The sequence below is a fragment of the Urocitellus parryii genome, chromosome 6, assembly GCF_045843805.1.
Source record: "Urocitellus parryii isolate mUroPar1 chromosome 6, mUroPar1.hap1, whole genome shotgun sequence".
Taxonomy (NCBI): Eukaryota; Metazoa; Chordata; class Mammalia; order Rodentia; family Sciuridae; genus Urocitellus; species Urocitellus parryii.
Window position 1 is genome coordinate 129,647,596 of NC_135536.1, and position 8,355 is coordinate 129,655,950.

The following is an 8,355-nucleotide window of genomic DNA, read 5'->3' on the forward strand; positions in this document are numbered from 1 at the left end:
TAGAACCTTTAATAAAGTAATTGAGGTTAAATGAAATCTTAAGGGTGGAGCCCTGATCAACAGGATTGGTGTCTTTATAAAACCAAGAGACACCAGGTCTTTCTCCTCTCTGTTCCTCTCTCTCTCTCTCTCTCTCTCTCTCTCTCTCTCTCTCTCTCTCTCTCCATCCACCGCCCTGCCCTTCAATGCATGTAGAGGAGAAATCTAGGTGAGAGAAATCTACCCTGCTAGCACTTTGATCATGAACTGCTAGCCTCCAGAACTGTGAGAAACACATTTCCATTGTTTAAGACCCCCAGTCTGTAGTTTTTTTTTTTTTTTTTTTTTTTAATGGAAGGCCCAGCAGACTAATACAAGTAACTACAAGTTCTAGAAATCCAGGTGGTGTCCGTATGTCATCTCATTGAAAAATTAGATATCTCAATGTTCATATTCTATCAAAGAAAGGGAGTTAGTTAACAAGTGCTTAATGGATCCTGTTTAATCCTCATTTCCTTATGTCCTTCTTCCCTTGGATGTGATTTCAAAACAGAGTCACATTATACCCTCCTGCCAAGGCAGAATCTGAGAAAGGCAAGAAAAAGTTTTGCTACCCTAATCTGCCTTTTTTCTACTCAGCATTTGGCTTTAAACTGTAACCTGAGACCCTGGAATTGCTGAGGTCCTTGATTTCTTCTTACACTTTTGACTCTTATAATGATCTCAGTGGGATAGGTCCTCATGTTTCCTTTCATGTTTCAGAACATGACCAAGATCAAGCAAACAGAATCTCGATTCCTGATGCCATGTGTCTCAGAGTTCAGACAATTTACCCTGGTCACAGAAAACTGAGACAGAGTCATTTTTCTTGCATCTGCTCCATTACCCTCTGTGCCATTAATTCTCTGATAGTGGATCCAACAGTCTGAACTAAAGAGTCTCTGAGCAGTTAGGATGGATGAGCTTATGTCACTTTGCTAAAACTGTGATAACCAAAACTCAAAGAAATATAAATTTAATTGCTTTCTCAGCCTCTGAAATGTGAGTTTTAGTTAGGAAGTAAAGTGATTATCTTCTTGTTAGGAAACTAAAAAGGAAAAATTTACTCAAATCTTCAAAAATTACTAGAAACCCAGTATAATTCTTCTCAGTTATTTGTTAAAATATATGATCTGTTTTAGGTGAATAAAATAAAAACTTTAAATTGAGACATTTAAAATCATGGAATAACCTAATAACAACACTCCATTTTATTCATTCTCAAATGACATTTTGAGCTTCTGATTTTTATAAGGAACTGCTATAAGCATGAAACAGCAAAATAGTGTATCAACAAATGAATTAATTTTAAAATTTTAGTATAGGGAAATATAACATTGTTAAAATAAGTAACAATCTGTTTTTATATTATAAATCTTTGTTTTGTTTTGTTTTAGAATTTAGGTTTAGGTTTGGTAAGGGCTAATAATTATGACAATTGTCAAACTATATCATAATAACATGTAAAAGCATAATATGCCCATAATATCTTTGCATAGATCTTTAGCTATAATATTATTTTCTTATTAAAATTTTAAAACAATACATTTAATAAATAGATGTTACTTTCTATAACTGTTCAAAAATACAATTTCTAGTAACTTTTATGACAGTGATTTGTATCCAATATAAAAATAAAATGTATATTATATACAATGATGTATGTGTACTATATATAGCATACTATAATATTAGCAAATAACATTAAAATATTGATTCAGTTTATCAATCAGTGCTAATGGACAGCTGCTGTGTATGAATGAGTATTGTGAAGGCTATCAGCTACATTAATGTTAGGTGCAACAATCAGCTCAGAATCAAGTTGTCTTAAGGAAGTTTATTTTTTCATGTACTTACAAGTCCAGAAAAAGAACAAAGACACAGCATATTTCATGCCTGAAAGATCCCTCCATATCTTTGCAGATTGGGAATTCTTGCATCTCTCTCTAACTCTGCCACCTTTAGCATTAGCTGCATTATGAGGGCATTTTCCCCCATGAATTTAAATAGCTTCAGTTATTCAGGGAGCATCATTTAATTTAGCCAGTGTCTAAAGAACGTCTCTTCTCATGTGTCCTCAAGAATGTGAAAATTATTACCGAGTACCCTTGGTTGACACCTGTTGTCACTTCCTTAGTTGTACCTCGGTCACATGTCACTCTTGAGCTGATGGAGGATGCCCAGGCATCTCCTTGAGATTGGCTTAAACCCGTCAGAACTCTGCCCTGGAGACAGAGTTTGAGACCTTGTTTCCAGTCTCAGAGGACAGGTGGAAACATGAACGAAACCAGAGGCCTGAGAGCAAGAAAGAATGTAGAGAGACCTCTCACTGGGTCTGCCACAGCCCTGCTGAGCTTGGATAGCAGAGGTCAGGCAGGTGGAAGAACAAACAACAGGGAATTTACACAAGGAGAAGCCATATGTGATATATGGAGAACTGAATCCTGAAACTTAATATGTATCTTTAAGCTCTCCTTGGAACTAGGAGGGGCATATAAAATACATTAATAAAATATCAAGTAATATATCATAATAGAGTTCATCATTTACAGATAATAAATTTATATGGGATCAGAGGAGAAATAGCAGGCAGGCAATCTCTCCAGAGAAAATTTTATAGAAGAAATACAACTTGAAACAGAGTTAGGTAATTTTAGAATAAATAGAACCATTTCTTTTTTGCCTTTTTTTTTTTAAGGCTTTGAATCTGCTGGCTGGTAATACCACCCACTGAGAATGCAGCCGACCCTCTCCTTCTGTTCTTGGATGACATCAGCTCTGCTTTCACTTTAACACGTTCCTGGTATCTTCAACTCCAGGCTCTTTACTAATCAATCTCTGTATTCACTGTTTAAAAGAAAGACACCAACCCCACCCACCGTTTTTCAATCACTATCCACTGGCTTCCCTTTTAATAATCACTCAAAATACCTGTTTGGATAACATGATGCCCTCCCTAGCCTGGCTCATCCCTTCTTCTATTTCATTTCTCAGACTTAATCCAAGCCCCAGGACTCTGCCTCTGCCCTAGTGTCTACAATTGAAATCTCCACCATACTCACCTGTGATGGTAGAGTCGACTCAATCTCTCCGTCTTCCACCTCCACATCTACAAAATGGGCACCTAATCTTACATTGTTGAGTTATCATGAAAGCTAAAGAATTAAAACCATGTAAAGTATTTAGAAAAATATCTGGATGGAAAGGAAGGGAAGGAAAGGGGAGGTATTTGGGGATAAAAATCCACCAAACTATGCTATGTGCATATATGAACATATCACAATGAATTTCAGTTTCATGAATAATTATAATGTACCAATTAAAAAGATAAATAGAAGAGAGACCAGTAGAGTAGAAGAAGAGTTTGGGGAGGGAGGAGAAAAGAGAAAGAAGGAAATACTGCAGAATGAAATGCAGCAAATTATGTTCTATGCATGTATAAATATGTCAGAATGAATCCCACTATTATGTTTAATTATAATGCCCTAAAAATAGTATTGGAAAACTATCTGGAAAATAAATGCTCAGTAAAAATTAGCTACTATTAATATTATTATTTTTGTTATTTTTGTTTTTACTTTCCTGCTAGCTAGTGCTAGTCTAAAAAGCTGAGACCACAAAAATGTAATAGTGGGCGTACACTTTTTTTCATTTCCTAACTATACACCTACCCTGATTCAGTGAGATAAAAGCAGAGATAGGGGCAAAAACAAGTGTGCCAGATCTCCCTAAAATGACATTACACTATTCTTGAGTGTCAGTGACCTAGGAGGTTCCTCTTCTACCTTCCTCTTTCTGGTATATGAAGGAATTTGGCAAACATGTCAGCCAGGGAGCCTGGGCTGCTAAGTGATCCAGGTTCAGCAAATTGACTCCATCTCTTTTCACATTCCCACTCAAATTACAGAAGGAACATGACAAGTAAGAAGTACTTTACCAGCAGAAGAAAGCATGCCTTCATGTGTCAGAGAGTATGGCTCCAATGTTAAGAAATTCCAGAACAATTTTGTTTAGTTGAGAACAGATGAAAGGAAAGACCAACAGATGCTGGTGTATCACGGACTGAATGTTTAGGATTCCCAAATTGGCATGTTGCAATCCTAATCTTCAATGTGTTGGCATCAGGAGGAGGGGCTTTTGGAAGGTAGTTAGTCAAAAGTGTGGAGGCCTTGTGAATGGAATCAGTGCCCCTTGTGAAAGGGACCCAAGAGATCTCTCCCTCTCTCTCTTGCCGCCTTCTCACCATGTGAAGATGCCATCCACAAACCAGGAAGAGGACCCTCACCAGAAACCAAATCTGGGTGAAACTTGATCTCAGTCTTCTCAGTCTCTAGAACCATGAGAAATAGATATTTGTAATTTTGAGCTATTCAGTCTACTGTAATTTCTTATAGCTGACTGAACTAAGATAATCTGTAAAGCAAGTCATGTGAAAAAGAGGAGCCAAATCCAAGAGTGACTATAAGAAACTCCCAAGAGAACCCTGCCAACATTTCTGAGCTTAGAGAAACAGAATCAGGAAGCAAGTGATATTATCCTCAGGGGTCCATGCAAAATGCCAGGTTTGGTTTGAATTCAGCCTTCCTACCACAGGGGCTGTATATTAAAGCCTAGTCCCTGGACTTCTTAGGGCTTGCACAAGTTGTATAATTCAGTTAATAGTAAAAATATAGACATTTAGTGTTGAAATTTTGAAAATAATATCTCTCATTTGACCTTTCTGAGGAAACAGTTATTTATCTTTTGGCTCTCTATTTTCTGTTATTTGCATGAGTATACATGTTCATGCATGCAGAATTTTTTAACCATATTTTTTTATATTGTGGTGCTGGGGATCAAACTCAGCCTCACACATGCCAGGCAAGCACTCTACCACTGAGTTTTGTCCTAGCCCCTAACATGCTTTTGAAGTCAATTTTATTTACATCATGATCATTTGATAACATAAATTATTCCAGAGTATGATTTTAGTGACAGCATAAATGACTGTTCTATAAGATACTGAATCGTTTATCTATCATTGGATATTTACACAGTTTCTTATTTTCCTCCATTATCATTATAATTAATGTTTTTCAATGTAAATCTAACTCTGCATTTGGTTATTTCTCTAGGATTATTTTCTAAGAGATAGAATTGGTGGAGACAGTGTGTATTATGAAGTCTAGTAAAGGTAAAATTTTAAATTTCCCTTTAGTGTTTGAATTTGTTTACATTCCACTACTGGGTCTGAGAAGAGCCCTTTAGCCAACATTGATAATTCTGCTACCTATCATTTAAAAATCTTTGCCAATTGGCCAAATCAAAAAGATAGTATTCTTATAGAAATTGTTCACTTATTTGATTATTCATAAAGCTTGAACACATCTGGCATTGGATTGTGACATTTGTTTGGCAATGGTAAACTTTTAAAATCTTGTGCCAATTTTTCCATTATGAGAAGAGGGCCAAGGGAGAGTGAGGTTCTACTTTGCATTCGTATGCATCTCTGGTTCCTCCCTTGACCCCACATTTAACCCATCATCAAATCCCAATCACTCTTCCTCAAATACATCCACAGAATCTGCCCTTTCCCACACATGCAGGTAACCCCAGGCAATGCCACCACCATCTTTCCTGTGCATTAACTTAACAGTCTTATAGCTAGTCTTCCTGCTTCTACTCTTATACCTTTACCATGTCATTCAGGGGAACCAGAGTGATCTTTGAAGAATGAACCTGATACAGTCTTCCACTTAAACCTCTTAAAGCTTCTTCATCTCTCTCCATTTTCCTCCTCATCGAAATGACCATTGGGCTACTGTCTGGATTTTTCAAACATGCCAAACTCTATTCAGGCTCAACACCTTTCCACTTGCTGTCTTCTCTGCCCAGAAATCTCTTTCAGATCTTCTCATGGGCCCTCCCAGAGAGACCTTTGACCATCTGACCAAATTGGTTCTTCTCCATTCAGCATAATTCTGCATTCCATTAGCCTGTTTTCTATTTTTTTTTAAAGAGAGAGTGAGAGAGGAGAGAGAGAGAGAGAGAGAGAGAGAGAGAGAGAGAGAGAGAGAATTTTTAATATTTATTTTTTTTTTAGTTCTCGGCGGACACAACATCTTTGTTTTTTTTTTGTATGTGGTGCTGAGGATAGAACCCGGGCCGCACGAATGCCAGGCAGGCGCACTACCACTTGAGCCACATCCTCAGCCCTAGCCTGTTTTCTTTAAGGCAGGTTTCAAGTTAAAATTATACATGCAAATTTGGGTGTGTGTGCATGCTTGTGCATATGTATTTGTATTTATTCATGTGATTTTGATCTCACTTCTCATTGGTACAACTCTGGAAGAGAAGAAACTTTATATATATATATATATATATATATATATATATATATATATATTTTTTTTTTTTTTTTTCCCTTTTAAAAAATTTTAATATGAAACAACTGCTTCACAACTTGCATATCGTCCTTGTGAAGGAACCTTGCTAATCTTCTCTGTATCATTCCCATTTAAGTATATGTGCTACTGAAGACAGCTCAGAGACTTTATAGTTTATACTTTAAAAAATATAAGAGTACTTGACACATGAACATTCAATAGATATCTGTAAAGTAAGTGAATGAGCAACAATCTGCAAGGCTTATAGCACAATGCTAAATGCTAAATGTTCAATACATGGCATCGATTGTTACTGTTATGGTACTATTAAATATTATTTATTCATCATTGGAGAGAGCTTGTCATTTTACTTTATGTCCCCTTTATCCTTCCTACCCCCTTTTTGCCTCCTGTGATGCTGCCCTTATTTGAATAAGAAAAAAATCCTGGCAAAAACAGCATCTCAGTATGTATTTAAACACAAAGTTAGATAGGCACAATCTATTCTGCAATCAGGAACCCTCTTCTTTAATGGGAATGAAATTTGTGAATTGGAAAATGACCTATAATGGCTTTGCTTGAGGAATTCATTTTGGACTGACCAAATGACCACATGGCTAAATGCACCTGTGATAAGATGACAGAGAGCTCCTGTCTTCAGATAGGTTTTGAACTCTTATTTCACAGACTGCACAGAAAATCTAATTTTACCATCAATTACTCTTGGTGCCTTGGAATAGCTTATGCTAAACACAGATTCACATAATGTAAATGATACATTAGGGTGTGTGTTTGAATTTTTAATAAAGACAGGCTGCAAATAAAATTCAGAGCAAAAGAAATCATGTTAACCAATGGGTAGTGCTTCATGAATAGCAGAGCTTTTTGACTTTTTGTTTTTGCAAGATGTAACAGCCACAGGTATGGCAGCATGTGTGCTTTACCTTTTTGGCAATGTTAGTCTGTGTGTTTGTTAGTCTGGTGCTACAGAGCATCATGGGTATCTTTTTTCCCCTAAGGATACAGCTGTTCACAAGCTGGTGGATAGAAGGGATGTAAACAGAAGCAGGGGTTACAACCAGTCAATCCAAAGAACAGGAAATGCAACAGGAAAAGGAAGAGACACCCTGCAATTGTGGCGGCTACCTCCATGGAGTTATTACTCCACGCCAGAGCCCCATTTGGCAGTTTCCTTCTCATCACCTGGCTCTTGGTTTTGTGGATAGCCTAGATTGGAGTGTCACCTACAACTCCAGTGGGACACAATTTCAGCAAGCTGACCCTGGGGGCCACATTAGCCCAAGTAGTCCCGTTGACTCCATCTCTTCACCATCCCCCCAGGGACAGGGATTCAGATGTCTATAAATCTGAAGAGAAGAAAAGGGGTATCACGCTGACTTGCTTAGAAAATTATTGTAAATTCCTGACAGGTTAGTAGAAAATTGTGGTTTATTTGTTCTTGACTGTGTTTCTTTTTTTTAATATTTATTTTTTAGGTGTAGATGGACACAACACACTACCTTTATTTTTATATGGTGCTGAGGATCGAACCTGGGCCCCACCTGTGCTAGGCAATCGATCCACTGCTGAGCCACAATCCCAGCCCCATTGACTGTGTTTCTTCACATCTATGGTCATGGAATTTTGTTGTTTTTAAGAAAAATGCTTCTGTGCACCTACAGCAATCAGATGAATGAAATTTTAGGCTCATGGGCAGATGCTGTGTCCATGGACACTTGAAAAAGGGAAGTTTCTTATATCTTACAAAAAACATCAATGGCCTCAAGCCAAAGAGGACTGACTTGTTATGAGTTTTCAGATAATGAAACATGGAACCAAGTTAGCCTTGGGAAGGAGAAAATCATTTTCTATGTTTTTGTTTTTAAACAATGCAATCTACCCTAGCCCTTCAGGATTTTACATACAGTAAAAGACAGACTCAGTGTTTTATCGGGGCCACTGAAAAAGTGTG

At 37.2% G+C, this 8,355-nt stretch overlaps 1 pseudogene; it reads right to left on the minus strand.

Moving 5' to 3' along the window:
• Nucleotides 1-6,426: 6,426 nt before the first annotated feature.
• Nucleotides 6,427-6,543, minus strand: LOC113182384 (U6 spliceosomal RNA; annotated as a pseudogene).
• Nucleotides 6,544-8,355: the final 1,812 nt, after the last annotated feature.